This window comes from Aethalodelphis obliquidens, unplaced genomic scaffold, assembly GCF_003676395.1.
Source record: "Aethalodelphis obliquidens isolate GAN/ISIS:26980383/991018 unplaced genomic scaffold, ASM367639v1 scaffold7, whole genome shotgun sequence".
Lineage (NCBI taxonomy): Eukaryota > Metazoa > Chordata > Mammalia > Artiodactyla > Delphinidae > Aethalodelphis > Aethalodelphis obliquidens.
This window is the reverse complement of record NW_020837951.1, coordinates 36,700,264-36,716,860: the sequence shown is the minus strand read 5'-3', so window position 1 is coordinate 36,716,860 and position 16,597 is coordinate 36,700,264. Positions and strand designations below refer to the sequence as shown.

The 16,597-nt window shown below is 43.8% G+C and overlaps 1 protein-coding gene across 5 annotated transcripts in view; it reads left to right on the top strand.

Annotated features, from left to right (window-relative positions):
- The window catches only part of RUSC2 (RUN and SH3 domain containing 2), a 59,811-nt gene that overhangs the window by 22,735 nt on the left and 20,479 nt on the right, over positions 1-16,597 (top strand). For 2 of the 5 annotated variants that reach the window (XM_027105583.1, XM_027105582.1), the window contains exon 1: positions 15,110-15,763. The exons of 2 other annotated variants lie outside the window; for them this stretch is intronic. The gene's annotated coding sequence lies outside the window, so the exon portion shown is untranslated. Of the gene's footprint in view, positions 1-15,109; positions 15,764-16,597 lie in introns of those variants that run through there. One more of the 5 variants, XM_027105581.1, reaches the window with a different exon arrangement.

Here is a 16,597-nt window from a genome sequence, read left to right as displayed (position 1 = left end):
CCTTCCTGCTCCACGAGATGTTGATATGTTGTGTCTCTGATGATGGTTATGAGTCAGCCTTAGGCAGGAAGATGATGGAGTCACTGTTATTGTGTGCTTGGCTGCTTGGCTGCTTTCTTTGCACTTCAGCATTCCTACCTGGTATGTGGTACATTTTTGTCATTCCACAGCGGCCTGCTGGGCACATGACCTCTCAGTAGGCCAGTCCCCATCTATTTACATCAGCTATCCAGCTGCCAGCCTCCTCGCATCCCTGTCTGCCTGATGGAACAAGATGAAACTGTGTTAGGAACTGCCTTTCAGGGACGTGAGTGGGATACCCATGGAGTTCCAGATACTGTGGTCAAAGTGTAAGGTCCCAGGGACCCCAACCTCTAGGCCTTGGGGGAGAAAGAGGCTTTCAGGAAAGATTTTTCTGGGCACTGACTCCTCGCCAGATGAAAGCTGGTTTCTTGGTATTTCTATCCTATTGTGTCATTTCTAGGAAGAAGCTCTGGCCAAATAAATTTTCAAGGGATTTGATATACCTGCTAAAAATTCTGTGCAAATAAAATAAGGACCAGCCTAACCATCCTTTCTTTCAAATATCCTATAAAACCCTCCCAGGTGGGCTTTTTTCTTTTTCTCACAAGGTCAGCACTCACAGCACTCATCTGGGACTTGTGACTGACAAGGCTGAGCTTCTGGTTAGTTAAGTAACAGTCTTTCCTTGATTATATCCAAGTCATTTCAGTGCAACCAATGTGTGTGTGTGTGTGTGTGTGTGTGTGTGTGTGTGTGTGCACCCACCCTTGTGTGTGTGTGTGTGTGTATGTGTGTGTGCCCGCCCTTCCAAAACAACGTATTAAGTCTCTTGTCCAGGGCCTACCTGACTCAGGAAAATGCCGTGAACAATAGCTCTCAATTGAGGTCCACCTGATTCCGAAGATTTGGGACCAGACAGCTGGACATATGACAGCTCTGTTTGTTCCTTTTTCCCCTTCCCTGTCCCTGTTGATACTAAACTGTTTCAACAAGGCTTGTTTCCTCCAGAATCCAACTTAGCATCCTGGAGAAGCCTGAGGCCACTCCTGTAGCAGGAAGCTGCCCTAGATTTGGGCAGTAACCAGTAGAACTTGATACTGACGGCAGAGTGTAAAAATAAACACCTCCTACAGTGCTGTCTTAATCCACTCGCATCAGAGTTGCTATTATTAACCTATAGGCCTCACAGGCAGCTGTGATGGGCAGACAACAGCCTGGACAGACCTATCCTGCCAGCTTGGGATCAGACTGTTTCTTTCCTCCGTCTACTGGAATCTGATCTGGGGCCCCTGGAGAAGCACCAGCAGTCTGGGAGCATGCCCCACAACAGGTAGTACTAGAGATGGATTAGTGTCTTTGGTTTGGGAAAGCCTTAGGCTCCTAGGGCCAGCCTGCCAGGCCAGAGTGTAATGGGCACCGGGTTACTGATTCAGTCCTAGTGCAGGGGAGGGGAAAAAAGGAACATGACTCTTTCCAGTTCCTTTGGCTCTTTTGAAGAGGTTTTGCCTGCCAGTTCCCTGGACCTGGAGCCTTTAGGTTTTCTGGGAAATTGGGAAAGGAGAGAGGTAAGGACTCCATTGGTCATTGACAAAGATATAATAATAATAGTGACCATAACTGAGCACTTACCTTGTGTCAGGCACTTACGTATAATATCTTATTTCATTCTCCCTCAAGCCTTTGAGGGAAAATATCGTGACAGTTTTACAAATGAGGAAGCTAAAGTTTAGTGAAGTTGAATAACTTCCCGAAGTCCACAGCTGGCAAGTAGCGTGTCAGATTTGAATCCAAACCTGTCAACACCAAAATCCATACCCTGAATCATTACAGAAACTAGGCTCCTGAATATTCCAGACCCAGACAAGACTCCAGACACCTGCTTTAAAAATTTTTTGTTTAATATCAGTTTACTCTTACTTTAATCTTACAACCAAAGCAGATACAGTATCTCGTACAAAGAAATGGTCTTTGCCGCTGACCGCTAGTGAGGCAGTGCCGGTGCTCTTACCAAGCACCGTGAGCTGGACTCAGAGACTGTTACCTGAAGTCTATTGGAACGTAAGTCACATCCGGGAAAAGGCTTTTGACTTGACTGAGGGGTCTCTGGGACTATGACCCCTCTGCTGAGAATAGGGTCAGACTAGAACCTAGTTCCTTGGGGAGCAAGGCTTTGATGGCTTCTAGCAGTCATGCTGAGGGAGGAGTGTGCTTGAATGAAAGTATTTCCTTGAAGGGCAGTTATGCATCTCTATCCTTTCTCCTACCTCCCCCACCCTGTCTCCACAACTGGCTTGTGGTAATTCAATCTAGATTCTTCTCATAGCCTATTTCACTGTGCATATGTGGCCTTTTATTTACAGCCTTTGACAGTCTGATTGGATAACAGCTTACCAGCCTGCAGGACTCAGTCCACTGCCTTGGGGGAGGGGAAGCAGAAAACACTCTGGCTTTGCTTCCTAGAGCCTAGAAGCCAAAAGGAACAGCCAAAGGAAGAGCAAAGGGTTGACCACGCTGAACAGTCAAGAAGCGTAGGGGCCTTTTTTGTCCCAGCTAACTTGCTTTTGCAAATATACACTTGAGAGCTATCCCCCAAGTAGAGCAGCCCACGTTGGACCCACCCCTGGTACACTGTCTCTGGTCTTCGTGGTTTCCTGCTCCTTGCTGCTCACCTATACGCAGCATTAGGAGGCTTTACCTCTATCCACTGCTGCATCCTCCATCCCCTCCATCTGAAGAAATCAGTCTGTCAAGGTAGGAACTAAATCTTCCCTAATTCCCTATAGTCCTCCTCTCTATCCCTAACCTACATCCTCAAAAGAGGTAGGATTTACAGCAAATTCTCAATCTTTAGAGACTTCTAATTGTAGCAGTTAGAAGCAAGGCACTTGGAAGTATAGGGATGTGTGTGTGTGTGTGTGTGTGTGTGTGTGTGTGTGTGTGTGTGTGTGTCTGTGTATTTATGTTGAAAGGGAGGAGGGTGAGAGGGAGGACATTTATTAGCACCCTTCATAGGAACCTTCCCTTGGGCCCAAGGTTTTAATTTGGCTTAGTTTGTAATTAGAGCTGAAAGGGATCTTAAGTCATCTGATTTAGCCTTTTGCCTCCACAAACAGGTGCTATGAGTTGAATTAAGGAGGAAATCAAATGATTGATCTAATGGAGGAAGGCATACACTTGCTGGCTGGATTGGTGGAAGAGAATATTTATCTAGGTGTAATCCCTTTTGAGCAGAAGGAGAACCTGGAACAAAGCTGAGTTTATTATTATTTTATTTTTATGGAATAAAGGAAAGCAACCCTTTACAGCTCAGTGAGGTCAGTGGCTTCTAGCTTATTCTTTTCCTGGGTATAATTCCTAGTGCTGCAGTCTCCTCTCAGCTGAGCCTGAGAGGTAAAAGGCTTGGAGCTTGTTTGGGGTTCTACCCCTAGATGTTCTGTCTGTGATTTTGGTTACATTAAAGGTGCCTGCATATTTCCAGTTCATAAGGGAGGTGATAGACTTGGGGAAAAGACGATAAATCCACACCAGGTGGTCCTAGGAAAGAGCCCATTCTACTTCAGAACCAAACCTTTCTAGAGTGTGTTTGACTTTTGGGAGTGGACTTTTAGCTGAACCTTTCTGTAACATATTTTTTTTTGTTTTTAATTTTTTGCCGCATTGGGTCCTCGCTGCTGTGCGCGGGCTTTCTTTAGTTGCAGCGAGGGGGGACTACTCTTCATTGCGGTGCGCGGGCTTCTCATTGCCATGACTTCTCTTGTTGCGGAGCACGGGTTCTAGGCTCATGGGCCTCAGTAGTTGTGGCACGTGGGCTCAGTAGTTGTGGCTCGCAGGCTCTAGAGCGCAGGCTCGGTAGTTGTGGCGTGCGGGCTTAGTTGCTCCGCGGCATGTGGGATCTTCCCAGACCAGTGCTTGAACCCGTGTCCCCTGCATTGGCAGGTGGATTCTTAACCACTATGCCACCAGGGAAGTCCCTCTGTAACGTATTTGAGAACCCAAAAGCAAAGCAAGCTCTGTGCTTTGAAAGAAGACTCTACATTAGGGAAGCCTGATAAGGAAGCAGGCTAGGCCTCTTCCAACACACTCCTAGCATGCTGGCTGGCCTCACTTGGAGTCCAAAATAACATAATACCAGTTCGGAACAGTGGCCTCCTCAGCTAGGAGAAGCTACACACAACCTGGAGGAAAGATAGATGCGCTCCTGGGCATTGGCTGCTATTCCATTTGTGAATCAGACTCCTGATGCCATAGCCAGGTGCTCTCAGGCATCTAACAGCCTGTTTATTCTCTCCTTGCAACTCAGCCCAGACACCACAGGAATCATTATTAGCACCAATTCTTAAATCTCCAAATTCTTTCAGCACTTCTCACACATTTCAGAAGTATTTGTTTTATAGGTAATTCAGAGTCTCCATCAAATCTCATGGCCTATAAAGACATAGAACCTTAGCAGGCATGAAGGGTAATTATACAAACTGATTTTTCTGAATTCACATAGAAAGTTATTTTCTGTACTCAGAAGTAAGTAAGTCTGCTGTTAGTGCAGTTAATTGACATCATTTTCCAAACATATTTGATTTGAGAGCCATGAAAAAAGAAAGATGATTTCTCTCCGTTAATAATTTGTTTCACTCCCCATTTCCCCGACCCCAACCAACCATGTTCAGTCTTGCCTTTGTCTTTCCCCAGAGGTTTTCAGAATTTCTTCCTCTGAGCCCTAGGGTCCCCTGGAAGTGCCTTTGGGGGCCCTGCAGTGGAGAGAGGGAGTTGGAGTGTATGGGGCCTTAGGCCTTCCCTGCTTCAACCAGAATAGCTCTGTTTTATGTGTTGGGGCTAAAAAGTTTGAAACCACTGCTCTAACCCTTGTCTTACATCCTAAAACATCTTTCTTGCTGCCCTAGCCCTCCCCAGAGACATGTTGGCAATGATTTTAACAAAATTATGAGCCTCCCAAGTTGAGCTTTCTTACCCCTAAACATCCAGCACAGTGCTTTATACACAGTAGAAGTGTGTGCAGTGAATACTTGTGGCTTGATTGCTTGTTTGATTGATTGACTCCTGAGATGATATTAATTAATGGCCTTGGGATGCTTCTACACCAGAAAAGAGAGTATATAGTAAATCATAGTTTATTTGTTATGATTTGGGCACTTCTGACCTTTCCTACTGCAATCAGTCATGCAGTCTGAGGTAAAAACATGGCCTAAAGGAGTTACTTAATACTTAACATAGGTTATTGCTGGTGTAGAGGATACCTGACTAGGTCAACACAAGCAAAAGTACTTCCAAAGAAGTGTGTCCTGAGGTAAAAGGTAAACAGAGTGATTATTGGGAAACACTAGGGACAGAAATATACTAAGATAACATAGCCTTATCTATTTTTCAGTATTACTTGCTTTCACTAAAAATTACCTGTCTGATAGTTTCCAAAACTACTCAGTGTCTTGATTATGGGAAGTACAAATCTTTTTCTTTGCTAAGCTGCCTTAAAACACCGTCCAAGCTGTTTATCTATAGCCTCCAGTATACATCTACATATCTTTTGAAGGGGGGGTGGGTGGCTTTATTTTGTTTTTAATCAATTTATGTTTTATAAAAGTGATATATATGTTTAGTTTTTAAAAAGCCAAATAATAGAAAAAGGACATTAGTGGGAAAACTGGCAAAATCCATATAGTCTGCAAGTTTAGGTAATAGTAATATATTCAATGATGATTTCCTTGTTTTAACAAATGCACCATGATTATGTAAGATGGTAACATTAGGGGTACTGGTTGAAGGACATACGGGAACACTCTTAACTATCTTTGCAACTTTTCCAAAAATTATTCCAAAATAAATAATTTTTAAAAATTTGTACACAATAATGAAGATCTTCACAATAAAAAAGAAAAATGCCAAGTAGTGCCAAATCTGAGATAATGACCAACAAAATCAATAATACCAGCAATAGATTATGACCCATTGAATTAAAAAAAAAAAAGCCGAGAATCTATACCAATACCAAAAAAATAAATAGGAAGGAAAAGGGAAATCTTTCTCATATTGGAATGCCAGCTAATAAATGTAGGAGGAATAATAGAGAGAAAATCATCATTTTTCAACCATCACAGTAAATAACTAATTCAGGTAAAAATCTGCAATGGATGCTGGTATTTTTAAAGAGTAATAACAATACATTACATTTCTATAAAACATTTATAGAGCACTTTCACACACTGTTTTGAGTAGACACTGTTCAGATCCGTAGCATGAGGTATAATATCTCCCCTTAGCCTCCACATCCTTTTTCTCGCCTAGTGATTCCCTATAGAATAGCCTAATCCAGGCCTAAGAATGCTCAGTAGCCAATGGTTATATTCAGATATATTTTCACCACCCTGGATCTCTCTAATAAGTCTCTTGCTATTTGCGTATCTTTTGAGATTTTATCCTTTATTTAAAACATTTCACACATAGCTGATTCGTGTTCTGTATCTGGCATTCTTTTTTTTTTTTTTTTTTTTCGGTACGCGGGCCTCTCCCTGCCGTTGCCTCTCCTTTTTCCGAGCACAGGCTCCGGACGTGCAGGCTCATCGGCCATGGCTCACGGGCCCAGCCGCTCCACAGCATGTGGGATCTTCCCGGACTGGGGCACGAACCCGTGTCCCCTGCATCAGCAGGCGGACTCTCAACCACTGCACCACCAGGGAAGCCCATGGCATTCTTAATATTTGAAATTCTTGCAGTTTAAATCTATTATTTGTTGTTTTCTGTTATTCATTCATGGTTTCTTGTTTCCATGTATATTTGTGATCTTTGATACAAACTAATTTTTACTTACTCTTTAATTTTGAGAATGCTGTCAACTTAAAGTTGGAGATATTTTCCTCCAAAAGTTGGGAGGAACCACCAACCCTGGATCACTTGAGCTTGCTTCAAGGGTCTCAGCCTACTATGGGGGTCTTGGGTTTGGCTCCCTCACCTTACTAGTGGTCCAGGGCTTGTCATTCTGACCGTAATAGGAATGCTTTGGGAATTAGCCCTCAAGAAACTGTTGTTTGACCCCTTGCTTATTCCACAGCTCGTGATTTTTTTTTTCCTCTTTTGGGGGGTGTGGCAAGTAGCCTTGGAGATTTTTCCTATTTACTATAAGCCCTGAAATGCTTTAAAAAGTATATGTTATACAGGATATAGTTTTTTGTAGTAGAAGGGACTCCCTTGATATCTTGTTCACTGTAATGCAGGAAGCAGAAGTCTCTCTGTACAATTTGATATCCTGCTTTTTTTTATTAGCTTTTAAGCCTTTTTCTATACCAGTAAACATTCATTATAAACGTAATTCCTATAGTTTCATTATATTCCATTGCATGGCTAGACCACCATTTAATTAGGCATTTTTCTATTAGATATTTAGAATGTTTTCAGGTTTTTGCTGTTGTAAATAATACTGCATTGAACATCATTGTGGTAATGTGAGGTAAATCGGGGGTTGAGGATATAAAGGAAAAGCATAGCTGTTACCCTGGGGAGGGGTTGTAAACTCAAATGCTTTGTAGGATCCAGGCAAATAAAGCAAATGAGTATAGTGAAGCAATGAAGCTGACTAGTACAAAAGACCAAAGGGAATGGTGGGAACATGTCAAACTGAAGGGCACATGCCCATCTTATAAATAAAGGCAGCCATATCTCTAGCTGATTGTTACCATCTAGGAATGAGAGACTGGTATGGTCAGTTCTTCTGATTTTTCAAGCAACACAAACTGAAAATCTAAAAAAAAAAAAAATTTTATGGTGGCATTTTTACTGTGCAAACCACATAAAATCTGTCGACACACAAGATGTGACCATCAGGCTGTCACTTTGCAACCTTTGCTCTAGGATCGTGACTGTGGGAATAAATGGTGGGAAAGTACTGACTGAAGACATGGCTGTTCAGTCATCTTTCCATTCTCAGTACGAAATAGAGAGAAATGAGGAGTTAAGAGTTTAAGATCTTGGCCTTGAAGATTTATTTACTAAGGCTCAGCTTTTTGGTTTTCATCTTCCTTCCTTCCTTCCTCACCTCTTATCAAATATGCTATTCTCAGCCTAAGTTAACCTTCTGAAAGCAGACTTGAGTCCAGCTAGCCCACTGGGCTTGCCATTCAGTAGCTTTACCAAACATTGGTGGTGACCTACTAAGTGCCAAGGCTCTGGGCTCAGAATTACTTATCAAGATATAAGACACAGTCCCACCTTCCAAAAGTCTGCTGTCATCAAGAGATAAATAACAAAATAAAATGGCCAAGACTTGGTACCAAATGAGTTGTACAGATAATTGGTATTGAAAAAGTTCAGAAGAAAAGACTTTCATGATAAAGAAAAGCTTCCAGAAATGGTAGAATTTGAGCTAGATCCTTTTTAAAAAAAAAAAGGCAAGAGAAATAGGGAGAGAGAGCATTCCAGATATCTTCCCAGTGGAGTGAGCCAAAACTCAAAATTCAGAATAAATTTGGCATGTGATGGAACATGGTTGGATAAGTAGGAAGGAACTTTGAATACCACATTGAGGAATTTGGATGATCCTGTAGGCAGTTGGGAGCCACTGAAGGCTTTTTAGTAGTAAGGTGACGTATTGAAGGCAGTATACTTGGGGAGATTAGTCTTGTGTCAGTATATAGGATAGCTGGGAGGAAAGAGCCAAAATGAAAGCAAGGAAGCTAGTTAGAAGACTATATAATAATTCAGAGGAGAGATGCTGCAGGTCTGAACTAGGATGATAGGAGTAGGGATGGGAACTTGAAAGGCAATGTAACAAGTAGTTAAGAACACTGACTTTGGAATCAGACAGTTCTGTGTCTGAATCCCAGATTGGACATTACTGACTGAGTTACCTTAGGAAGGTTATTTAATAGCTCTGAGCCTCAGATTTCTCATCCATGAAACACAGATACTAATACTTAGCTTAGAGAGTGGTTATATGGATTAAATGAGATAATGTAAGTGCTTAGCATAGTAGTTGGAATGTGGTAAGAGCACAGTAAATTATTAGATCAATGCCTAAAACATTGGAAGTTAGACTCAGCATGACTTGGTGATTGTCTGAATGTGAGGAGAGATTCCAGATGATTCTTGTATTTTCAATTTTGTGTTACTGGTAGTCCAAAGAAAGCTGATTTGAAATAGAAAAATCAATTTGGCTTTATTTTTTATTTTTAAGGACAGTCTCCTTAATATTTATTTGTTTGTTTGTTTGTTTATTGGCTGCAACAGGTCTTAGTTGCCGCATGTGGGATCTTCCATTGCAGCACGCGGGCCCCTCACTGCGGTGCACAGGCTTCTCTCTAGGCATGGTGTGCGGGCTCCAGAGCGCGCGAGCTCAGTAGTTGCAGCACGTGGGCTCTCCAGTTGTGGCACCCGCGCTCCAGAGCGTGTGGGCTCAGTAGTTGTGGCACGTGGGCTCAGTTGCCCTGCGGCATGTGGCATCTTAGTTCCCCGACCAGGGATCGAACTGGCATCCCCTGTATTGCAAGATAGATTCTCAACCACCGGACTACCAGGGAAGTCCCTCAATTTGGTTTTAAACGTGTTGAATTTGAGGTAATAATAAGAAGTACCTAACACGGTATTGGAGATTTGATTCTGGAAACGCAGGAAGAATGTAAGATTTGGAAATCAACAGTATAATGGGAAGGGCTAAACACTTCTCAGGTTGAAAAAGACTTCAGGTCTGAGCCCTGCTGTAAATCTACCTTTAAATATAGGTCAGGTATTGTATTAAACAACTAAGAAAGAATGATCTAAGGAGTAGAACTAGGAGGGTTGTTGTTATGGAAGCCAAAGGCAAAAGAGGGTTTCAGTAGGAGGGGATGGCTAAGTGTCAGGCAATTTAAATATTATGGGTTTAAAAATTAGAACTGTTTCAGACAGTTCATGTATTAATTAAAAGAAGTCAGACTTCCGATGTTTAAGAAATAGTTAAGGAGAAAGTAGAATTAACATAGTTCATTGTTCTAAGAATTTTGGTATTGAAAAAAACAGAAGGAAGGGGAAATTGTCTACGGTCCTTAGGTTGACATGGCAGTGATACCCTCTGCTTTCTAGTACACCTGAGTTTCTGCCACCCCGCGCCCACCCAGTCACAGAGCCTTTAAAGACTCCTGCCTCTGTGGAGCTGAGCAACACCATTCACTGCTGCAGCTTCTTTTTTTTTTAACAGCTTTATTGAGATATAATTGACATCTGTTTCATCATTTAAAGTATACTATTCAAAAAAGAGGGGATATATGTATATGTATAGCTGATTCACTTTGCTGTACAGTAGAAACTAATACAACATTGTAAAGCAACTATAATCCAATAAAAATTTTTTTTAAAGTATACTATTCAATTGTTACTAGTATATTCACAGAGCTGTGCAACCATCACCGTAATCTAATTTTAGAACATTTGCATCATCCCTAAAAGAAATCCCCAACCCAGTAACAATCCCTCCCCATTTTCCCTTCCCCCAAGTCCCTGGCAGCCACTAACCTACTTTTTTTTAAATTAATTAATTAATTAATTTATTTATTTATTTATTTTGGCTGCGTTGGGTCTTCACTGCTGTGCCTGGGCTTTCTCTAGTTGCGGCGTGCAGGGGCTGCTCTTCGTTGTGGTGCACGGGCTTGTCATTGCGGTGGCTTCTCTTGTTGCGGAGCACAGGCTCTAGGCACGTGGGCTTCAGTACTTGTGTCACATGGGCTCAGTAGTTGTGGCTCGCGGGTTCTAGAGCGCAGGCTCAGCAGTTGTGGCGCACAGGCTTAGTTGCTCCACGGCATGTGGGATCTTCCCGGACCAGGGTTCGCACCCATGTCCCCTGCATTGGCAGGCAGATTCTTAACCACTGCACCACCAGGGAAGTCCCACTAATCTACTTTTTGTCTCCATAGATTTGCCTAGTCTGGGCATTTCATATAAATGCAGTCAAACAATATGTGGCCTTTTGTGTTCAGCATCTTTCACTTAGCATAATGTTTTCAAGGTTCATCCATATTGTAGCATGTTTCTTTTTATTACCGAATAATATTCCGTTTTATGAATATACCACATTTTATCTATCCATTCGTCTGTTAATGGATATTGAGTTATTCCCACTTTTGGCTATTATAAATAATGCTTCTATGAACATTCATATGCAAGCTTTTGTGTGAAGATATGTTTTCATTTCTTTGGGGTAGATATCTAGGAGTAGAATTTCTGGGTCATACGGTAACTCTGTGTTTTACATTTTGAGGAACTACCAGACTATTTTCTAAAGTGACTGAACCATCTTACAATCCTCCCAGCAATATATGAGGGTTCTAATTTCTCCACATTGTCATCAACACTTGTTATTGTCTCTCTTTTTTATTTAGCCATTCTAGTAGGGAGTAGTATCTCATTTAAGTTTTTTTTTTTTTTTTTGCGGTACGCAGGCCTCTCACTGCTGTGGCCTCTCCCGCTGCGGAGCACAGGCTCCGGACGCGCAGGCTCAGCGGCCATGGCTCACGGGCCCAGCCGCTTCGCGGCATGTGGGATCCTCCCGGACCGGGGCACGAACCCACGTCCCCTGCATCGGCAAGCGGACTCCCAACCACTGCGCCACCAGGGAAGCCCTCATTTAAGTTTTGATTTGCACTTCCCTAATAACTAATGATGTTGAGCATCTTTTCATGTGCTTATTGACCATTTGTATGTCTTCTTTAGAGAAATGTCTATTCAGGTCCTTTGCCCATTTTTAAATTGGGTTATGTGTCTTTTTATTGCTGAGTTGTAAAAGTCCTTTATGTATTCTGGATAGAAGTCCCTTATCAGATATATGATTTGCAAATGTTTTCTCCCATTCTGTGGGTTGTCTTTTCACTGTCTTGATTGTGTTCTTTAAAGCACAAAAGTTTTAAAGTTTTATGAAATCCAACTTACCTATTTTTTTAAATAAATTTATTTATTTTATTATTTTATTTTTATTTTAGTTTTTATTTTTGGCTGCGTTGGGTCTTCATTGCTGCGTGTGGGCTTTCTCTGGTTGCGGCGAGCGGGGGCTACTCTTTGTTGCGGTGCGCGGGCTTCTCATTGTGGTGGCTTCCCTTGCTGTGGAGCACAGGCTCTAGGTGCGTAGGCTTCAGTAGTTGTGGCACGTGGGCTCAGTAGTTGTGGCTCGTGGGCTGTAGAGCACAGGCTCAGTAGTTGTGGCACACAGGCTTAGTTGCTCCACGGCATGTGGGATCTTCCTGGACCCGGGATTGAACCCGTGTCCCCTGCATTGGCAGGCGGATTCTTAACCACTGTGCCACCAGGGAAGCCCCAACTTACCTATTTTTTTCTTTTGTCACTTGTATTTGTGGTATCTTGTCTAAGAATGCATTACCTAACTCAAGGTTATGAAGGATTATTCCTTTTTTTGCTAAGCTTTCTTTTAACAGACCTTTTTTTTTTCTCATGAACAGCAGGGGGCTTCTCTGTCAGCCTTTTGAGAGATCTGCCCACCACTTACTTTCATTTACTCTCTCACTCTTTTTGTATTACTCTTATTCAACAAGACTTTGACTAACCACCTTCTATAAGCCAAACACTGTGCTAGTATTATAGGAAGCACAAAATAAAAATGATACTGTCTTAAGCTCTGGGTATTGGGGATACAGAGATGACTATAACTTGGACTTTGCAGTCTAGAAGAGCCATTAAGGCAGATATGCAAAAAAGAACATAACCATGTCAAGTGACAAATGATATACTTAATCAGAACCTCTCGTGGGGCTTCCCTGGTGGCGCAGTGGTTGAGAATCTGCCTGCCAATGCAGGGGACACGTGTTCGAGCCCTGGTCTGGTAAGATCCCACATGCCGCGGAGCAACTAGGCCCGTGAGCCACAACTACTGAGCCTGCGCGTCTGGAGCTTGTGCTCCGCAACAAGAGAGGCCGCGACAGTGAGAGGCCCGCGCACCGCGATGAAGAGTGGCCTCTGCTCACCGCAACTAGAGAAAGCCCTCGCACAGAAACGAAGACCCAACACAGCCAAAAATAAATAAATAAAATAAATTTAAAAAAAACACCTCTCATGAACTGATGTTAGTTTCTGATGAAGCTTCCGTCAGTATACAATGAAATAAGAAAAATAATGACAGTGTGCTTTTTTAATGAAATGATGGTGATAGTTGATGTAGGGTGTTTTTTTTTGTTGTTGTTTAATGACCTTACTTGGCGATATAAGATATTGGCAATCCCGTATTGATCCCCTGGCTTTTGTAGGATTTTTTTCTTGTCTGTAAAATCAACAACCTCCAGCCACAGTTCGGAAGACAGAGATCATTTCTGGCTCCAAGGTGATCAGTGAAGACTTGATGGAGGAGTTGATCTGGGCCTTGCAGGTTTTAGATAATTCCTCATAGGTTTAGCCAAGTGTAACAGGCAGGAGAATCTGAACAAAGAGTGGAAACAGCTTATGAAACAGGTTTGAAGGACTACATGACCAGGGATGGGAAGTAAGGTTGGGTAGAGAGGGAGTAGACAGCCAAGATGGAGGACCTTGAAAGCCAAAATGAGTTTGAACTTGATTCTCTGGGTAATGGGAAACCATTAAAAGGGGCAGGAGTGACATGTTGAATAAAGATGGGGCTTCAGGAAGATGAATCTGGCAGTACTAGATAGAAGGTAAATTGCAGGTGAGAAGACTAGTTAGGAGGCAATTGTGGTTTATAATGTGATGGTTTTTATATTTTGTTTCTAGCCAGAAAAAAATTTGCTCTTCTCATCAAAGCCCTATAGATCTTTGGCCATAGTTGGTGGAAAGTAGGTGATGATGTGGTCTGTGATATAGTGAAGTAAGTTAAGCACTGAAAGTATGATAGCTGCCACCTTCTGTAGGCAGCTGGAAACACTTCCTAAGTAGTAGCTCTCTAGTACAATACATGGCTTAGTCTCACAGAAATTTCAGGGACAAAGACCCTGGGCCCAGAGCTCTTACTGGAATTCTCAGCACTGGTCATGGAGATTGACTTTGCCCCAGCCTACAGCCCAGCTAGGGGAGAGGGAAGTACAGTAACACCTTTCACTGTCCTTGAGGGGATCATTCATGGCTAGTTTTATGAACAGCTGTCTTCCTCTCTCCTTCCCTTCCTCATTGTTTCCTGCTTTGTAGAATCAAGAAGGCATGGCCCCTCAAACATTTATTTCAAGGTTGGAGATAGGTTTTTGGGTCTTCAGCAACTTCTGTTCTTCTACAACTCAGTTCATCTTAGGATGCTGTCACTGAGCATTTGAGTCTCATAGGGAATAGAAGCAACAATAAGGGGAAAGAAACGACGTATCCTCTGGATCCTGAGTGGTAGCTGATGTGGTCCTGGCCAGTAGACCTAAGGCTTCTTTTTAGGGACCTGAAATCCAAGGGCTTGCCTGTGGCGTCCAGATGGTAGTCAGTACTGGAAGGAGCTCTATGCAGGGCTAGTGCTTGAGGGCCAAGACCATCTTGACACCACCATCTCTGTGTTCAAGGATGGCAGCAGGCAGCAGTGGCATGAACTGGACAGAGACATGCTGCTACTTACTGTACAGCTGGCTCTGCCTCTGGCTTCTCCACTGTCTACTGATTCCCACAGAACTGGCCCAGAACCTGACGAGGGTGGAGCAGGGAAGGGGTGGAGGGCTCTGTAGTTCTTCAGACAGAACTGAGAATTTTCTCTGGGCTGGGGAAGACCACTCCTTTTCCTTAGCCTTCCTTTCCCTAGGAAAGTAGGCTTTCTGCCCCCTGGCCTGGCTAAAGGGACTCTGCCCTCCCACAGGCCCAGCTGGACCTCACTCAGTACTGACCTAAAACTGATGTAGGTGAGAGGGCGGAAGGTTCTGCTACAGCCCCACTAGCAGACCCGCTGAAGATCCAGGGAACTGAAGTGGACCCTGTGGTAGGAAGGGGGCCTGTAGCCAACTTGATCCTAAGGCTCACTACCACCCTGTATATGGAAGCCTCTATGGCCCAGTCTCTCTTTTTTTCTGAGACAGACCCCGTTTCTCTGAAGAGGCACGCCCTAGAAAGCCTATTGCCAAGTCTAGGAACTTGGTGTTATGCTGGTGGAATGATGACTGGTCCCCACAGCCTCCCTGCAGGGCTTCAGGAACCCCCTCCCAGGCTGGCTGCTCCACCCTGAGACTAGTCTAGAATCCTAGTGAAGGGAAAAAGCTGGAAAACAAGGAGTCATTCAGAGTGGGTGAAAAGAGGAGGGAGAGGTTTCTGGCTGAGATCTAAAAGGAGGGGCCTAAGGAAGGAAGGAAGCTCTAAGCCTCCTCCCAGACCTTTTCCCTGAGACTCCTAGGGATGAGAGAGGAGCGAGGCCCAGCTCTCTCGCTATTTTTCTTTGCCGCTTTGAGAGTTCTCATCTTCCAGCACTGACTGCCCTCTGTGGCTGACTCCTTTCTCTACCTTCCCCCTTCCCCAGGCTAAAGGGCCCACAGGGACTGGCAGGGAGGAAGGCTGAGCGGCTGTACTGTGGGCATGCCTATTCCTTTCCCTTCCCCCTTCCCTTAGCAGCAACGTCACCGCAGCACCAGAGGCAGCAGCAGCGGCAAGGATACTGGGGCTGGGATTGCGCAGCCTCCCTGCATTAGCAACGATGCCATTGTATTAGCAGAAATCAGATCTTAGGAAATCAGCCCAGTTCCCCCTGTGTGGTCCTGTGGAACAGTGCCTCAGCTTGAACTGTCAAGATAGAGCTTGGTCGGAGTGCAAAAGGAACAGAAGCCTCCAGATACAGCTAAGGCTCCTTACAGAGGTATGGCTCAGCGGAGCTGGGGGGAGGGGCAGGGCAGAGATGCTAGAATAACTGATCAGCACATTTGGGCCCTGGTTTTGAGGGTTGGCTTTGTCTTCCCGAAAGAGGGGGAGAGAGAGAGAGAGAGAGAGAGCGAGCATGAGCGCAAACATTAGACAAGCTCATCCATGCATACATTTGGGCTGTGGTGCAGAGATGGGGAAAAACAGGCTTGGGCTAATGCTGTTTTGTCAAGAAGCAGAAAATCCCCTTCCTCCTTTCTGAGCATCTCTAATGAGGCTGTTATAGTGCGGGTCAGCGTAGAGGGGGTCAGATCTAGAAACAAAGGCTTAATAGGGAGGAGATACCCCTACAGCTACTGTAAGTTTATGATGGAGACATGCAGGGATCCACACAGGAGGTACTGGGAAGCATTGAGTCCATCCTTTACCTCCATGCACATATGTACATGTACTAGACACACATACCATATCTTCTGGAGCTGTGGGAGCCAAGAGGCTACAGATAAGGATGGAATAAGAAAGAATGTTGACCAAGAGGCTCCACATTATTGGTTGGTGGGGATAAGTAGTGCGTAGGGCACCTGACCTATTATAATTGGTCTTCTTATACAGGCTTAGATTCCTAACAGGAAGAGACCTGAGCATAAGTTGATACTCCCAAATCCACCCTCCTACTCTCTTCCCTTCAATCCTGTCCAAGAGAGAACCCAGACAGGAAAAGGGTTATCGGTCCTACTGAGGCTCCCCATCAGACCTCAGGTCAAGGTCAGATTGCTAGAGAGTAACAGCCGAGTATCACCATCTTCCCCGTCCTCCTTCAGGAGGCTAAAAA